The sequence below is a fragment of the Musca vetustissima genome, unplaced genomic scaffold (genome assembly GCF_032173495.1).
Source record: "Musca vetustissima isolate MV318-11 ecotype Yass unplaced genomic scaffold, APGP_CSIRO_Mvet_v1 utg7694, whole genome shotgun sequence".
NCBI lineage: Eukaryota > Metazoa > Arthropoda > Insecta > Diptera > Muscidae > Musca > Musca vetustissima.
The window spans coordinates 38,777-44,776 of record NW_026873557.1 but is presented as its reverse complement, the minus strand read 5'-3'; positions in this window follow the sequence as shown (position 1 = coordinate 44,776).

Genomic DNA, 6,000 nt, shown 5'->3' with positions numbered 1-6,000 from the left:
TAGAAATGTGTGTCCGTCTGTCAATTATAATTTGTAAACACGATACATGCCACAGTTATGGACCAATCTTCACGAATTTGGGATTGGTTCTGGCCAATGAAGACCCCTACTGTTTTTGGTAAATATCAGTAAATATTTAGGGGATGAAATGGGCCAAAAACTATATTTGTATCCGATTTTCGAATAAGCATCGCTTTGAAATTTTCCATGAGGGTCCATGTATGGTCAAGGACAACACCTATAATTAAGAGCCGAATATCACAACACAACCCACGGTGATGAGAATCTGGACAAGTAATTAGAAGGGCTGTACTGAATATTAGTAATATTTGTTGGTCTATAGTCGATCAGGAGAACCACATTATACTGCTCCGCTCACTGCTTATTTGGATCTTTAACGTGGTTTTAGCAGACATCTTTTTATACTCTATACTCTTTTTATACTCTATACCATAAGTTGAATATTAAATGTAGGGGAGAGGGGGGCACCTTTGAACGTGGGCCACCTTTGAACAGCGCTCATAAAATCTTGGTTTAATATTTTTCCGACCCGCAACCACATTTTTGTATATGGCAATCTTGTTCTCTATATGCGTAAACCACTTTGGCTTGCTTTTTCACTTGTCGAAAAATTGTGCATGGTTGCCCATGTTTTCTCAGTGTCATTGTAAACTTTTTTTCATTTGGTTGTAAGGGCGCAGGAAGAATTCTGTGATAGTTTTCTTTCGTCAAACAAATTTTTTGCATTCCAACTATCATTTCAAACATAACTAATGTAATTTCTTTCATATATATTTATTACAAAAAAAGTTATTTTAAATTTCCGTAAAATGCCATGGGTGGGGCACCTTTGAACATGCCCATTAAACTCGAATAAAAAAATGAGTTTTTAACTTTTGGATTCGATTTCTCAAAATTTCAAATGTGCTAATAAGATTACGAAATTAACTGTATATTAATTTTTGTTTTTAAGTCATTTTATGTTTTAATAACTTTTGATCTAAATTTTTTAAATTTTGAACATTTTTTATATATTTTTAATATATTTTTTAATGAATTAATGCATTTTTGATATGTATGAATAAAATACATATATATTTAAACAGAAAGGCTGTAAAAAACCATGCCGTTCAAAAATACCAAGCTTTGTTCAAAGGTGCCCCCCTGGGGGGCAGTTTTGAACACTTTGACTTCCTTCATTAAAACAGTAATAAAATATGTATATCAATCTTAAAGAATGTCATATGTATATTCATTTTAAAGGTTACATATGTACCTATTAGTTAAAATTTATAAGAAACCAAAAATTATAAAATAAAAAATTTTATAAGGCTTGAAAGCAAAAAGTGTTCAAAGGTGCCCCCCTCTCCCCTACCTCAAATCGATCTGAACGTTTATAAGGCGTTATGCCATGATAATTTGCAGTCAGGGCTAAATCAACGAAGGCTAAACCAAAACTTGGATCTATTTTTATAATTCTTATTTGGAAAATATGGTTGAGAAAAGTGCTTCAAGTATCCAAAATACCGAATAAAGTTTGAACCGTTATATGGAGTCTGCGATGAAACTTGGTTCAATATTGATCACTTTTTATAGGGAGATTTGCTAATTAAAGAAAATTTAGTTGGAACACGTATATGTTTTGCGTTTTGGTAGGGGCACTATGCCATATTCGGCTTTCAAAAGTTTTAGCCGCATCTACCATGCAAAAATGCTGTTATTGCATATCTGATAGTTTAAGCGGATTTTTATACTTCCAATCTTACTTTCTAAGTGATATGGCTAGAAATAGGCATTTGGTGATTTTGGGGAACCGACTGATTTAATGATATCCTACATATAATATCATCTGAATAAGTTAACAATTCTGCCCACTGTGCATACTATAATCCAGAGCATTTGGTAGTGGACAAATCTCTACTTCCGTTTGTTGTTAGATATTTTTGTAATTGTTGTTGTTTTGTTTACTGTTACTATTCCTTTGTTCTACATTGCTCGTATAGTTTAATAACTCATCATAATCACAAAATTTATCATTGTCGTGCTGGCTGGAATTGTGTCACAAATCTTTAATAGACACACAGTGGTTCGTAAACAGTTGCAATATAGTCAACAAAAACCACCTGAATATACATCTGAAAAACAAACAAATATCACAAGGTTTGTTGATAACATTAGTAAAGTGATTAAGTCTAGATGATCAGGCAATGGGCGAGACGTGTCTTATCGTTTTACTCAAACTTCCAATCGATATTTATCCCTCCAAATTAAAATACATTTTCAAGAAATGAAGGGTGGGGAATAAATCTGAATTCAATTTAAAAGACTACAAAAATTGTATAAAAGAGTTATAAGGCTACTATAATCTGTGTATATTCCAATAAGTGGATTTCCAAGAGGATTTTGTAATTTAAAAAGGCGAAATAACTACCATATTTCAGCAATTTTTAATGGGGATAACTAAAATTCGTTTTGGAAAATGGTCTTTCAGCTTTGAATTTTAACATTTTCGGATAGTCTTCGAATTTCATAAATTGTCACGAACCATTTACTTTACAGTCCCGCCAAAACCGTGCACCGATATACCCGGACAGGCGGATATATCTTTGTCGAAATAAATTTTTACGCTATGCTAGAATATATACTTTATAGGGTCGGAAATAATTATTTTTATGATTTCCACTAAAAGTATAGGTTTCCAAAATTACCTACTTACCTAAAACCTACACACAAACAGCCGCTCCCATACCAAAGTTCTAGATTCTACCACCTTTCGCTTATCCGTAACATAGCATACCAAATTTGGGAACCATTTCAATTTACTTCAACCCAAAACACTTTCCATTTATAACCTTTCCTATACATATTGTAAGAATATCTATATCACAGAACTCTAACTAACATCAGAGATCCCCTTATATATTTTACTATCATCCTAATTAAGATACCAACATCGATAACCTGAACAAATATAAGGATTTTAGCCAACCCAATTTAGTGGCATTTATATTTTAACCTCTAACGTATCGCAAGACTCTACGGATCAGTAACGAACCAAAAAAATAGTCCTAGCACCCTCCACAACACCTCGAAATATTTCCCGAATGCCCATTATATTCCTGATCGGAATATAATTCAATGTTGATTTAGCGATATCCGTCAATTTCTCTGTTAGGTTAGATTGAAAAGGGGGTTGGTTACATTAGGACATACACTTAAGGCAGTAAGTGGCCTGTTGTGCGCTCTAGAGAAGGAAGAAATTTAGAAAAAGTAATCTTTGGATTTGATTGCCCTAAACTTTTAGGAATTCTATTTTTTCTTCCTTTGTGAAGTTTTTCAGTTTTTTTATTTACACCTTCTAAGGTTACACGAAAAGAGTCAGGAACAGGAAATGTTCTAACATTTCGCTGTCTTCTCTACATGCTCTACACCAGTTGCTTCCCTAGCATCCAAACTTGTGTAAGGGGATCCGAAGAGTGTTATGTCCTGAGAATGCCGGTCAGTCCATATGTATGATTTGCTTTGTCTTATCCTCATTTGGGTCTTCTCATAAAAGTTTTGTGTTTTTATCAGTTGTAGGTTTCTGTTGCCCATGACCTCAGTTCTAGATGTGTTGCACTAAAAGGTTTAGCATTATTTACATCTGTAGTAGATCGGTCGGCTGAACGGCGAGTATATTTACTATATCGTTTCCAAATATTTCTATGTGATTCGGTACCCATATGATTCAAGTGAGACCATATCGCGAGAAATCATTTTTGGTTTTTATACATTCTATTACAGTTTGGAGGTAATTGTCTTTATGGCTTGCTTACTATCTGTCATTATCTTTATTATATCCTGACAAGTTCAGATACTTCGTTATAGCTTGAACCTCCTGTAGGATTGTATTGTGATCTGGTAGGCGAGGTGAAATTTATCATTTAGGTTCTTCATTGAAAAATCGCAGTCCCGACTAGCTGCAAGCGATCTGCGTAACAACACCAAAGGCATATTTGCTAGTGTTCCGCTATACCACGAGTCCCTTTCTCTTATTTCAGGTATTCGGTCCGAATCAAAACTACTTATTGAGGATCCGTTGGTGGCCTCTACTATATTCTGGTGCGGTCTATTGTGTCCGGTGTCGATCCACTGGTTCATAGATTTAAGTCTTAAAGCTGTGACGGCCGCTTCAAATTTTACATGGATGTCAATTAGATGTATTTACAATATAGTTCTAGTTGGTGTCGTCCTTATTGCCCCAAATATACCTAGGCAGCATACTATTGGACGATTTTGTATTAAATTTTTTTGTCTCCACCGGACTACCGAGGCGCATGTTAGGATTAGTCTACAAATGCTCTTATAGATCCAGTGTTTTATCATTGGATTAAAACTCGATCTTCAGAAAGACAAGCATCTATGGACTTGCCACATTTATATATGTGGCTTTTCCATTTAAGTTTTCTGTCTAGGATGACCCCCAGTTATGTAACTTTATTTGATATTATAATGACTTTTTTGAAAGATTTACTTTAAGGCACCTTGGCCTCGCCGAATTATAGGCTCCTAATACCTTATGATTTACACCATTCCAGCCTTCCTACACAACAAGTTAGGATTCCTTACCCTTAAGTATTCCTTACTACCTTAAGTATTATAAGGTGGTCTGCATAACAGTCCAGTTTAAAATCCCTCCTCTGTTAAGGTCTTTAAGGGACAATTGATGTAGTAGTAACCCACATCAGTGGTGGCTGTGACTGACCCAGGCTATGATTGCCTGCTCAACTCGAAAGGTCTCTAATGATTCCAATGCATACAGTCCTTTTTAGTATTTTTAAGGTTTAAGCCCTATTTTCCAGCCGAAGGGCTGAAGTTTGTATTTTTGTGGTTTTGGTGGCTGCCATATATCTTTGCTGAAGAAATGTTATAGGTAGGTATAAAGGTTCCGTCCTAGTTTCTGCATTTTTAAGGTTTTAGAAGAATTTCCCCACGGAAGTGGCAGTGATATGGCTTAGGCAACATAGATCCATGGTTCGACTATTTTTGAAAGTTTAAACTTTTCGTAGGATGAACAAAATCATTGCAGAAGATTTTCAATGTAGATTGATGTTTTAACAGAGCCCCCATATAACGTTTCATGCCACCTTTTCTTACCGAAAAATCCTGCCAAAAACTATTCTTTTTTTACAGTGACATTGTCTCCCGACATATTTAAGGAAATTTTGAATGTAGACCATGGTGGAAGGTTTTAAAGTTCGGCCCGGTCGACCTTTTTTATAAAAATGTAGTTATGTAGGGTAATTGACAGAGGCGCATGATCAATGTATTAAAGGACATATGATCATATTGATCATACGCACCTCTGTCAATTTCCCAAAGTAGGATGGGAAATTGTGATTTCAGTGATTTCTTTGGTTATTTATATCCCTACATTAATATGAAACATATTTTACTATTTCCTCAAATAAATTCACTATCATTTTCTATTAAATATCTATATCTAGCTACCAAATTTCTAGATTATTATAAATCAACACATGTCGTATTTTAGGGGAGGCAAAGACTTGCATACTCAAACCTACAGTCTGCAACCCCATTTTTTGTTCACTTCTACTAATAATTCACATCTCTGCTTTATGTAGAACGTTGATGATGTTTTATTGTTAACATGAATGTGCAATATTTTATGATTTTCCACTACTTTTTCTTCACTTTTTTTCCAGCTGTATTTGCTTCGATCATAGACAACAACAAATGAGTGGAAGTAGTAGCAGTAGTACAATGGGTGAGTAGTGGATTGTGGCCAAATAAGTTTGGTTAGATGTATTGTCATGTCAGTAGAGGTTGAGCGTACTTTCGAACTCTGTCAACATAAAATCCATAACTACTAACTTAAGTGAGTGTATGCGTGTGGGTGCTTCGCATACAAATCCATGAGAAACGTATAAATTGGCTAGGAAGAGTGGCAGGAGCTAGTTCTCCTCCTTTGCCCAACTCAATGATTGTCATTGTTGTTAA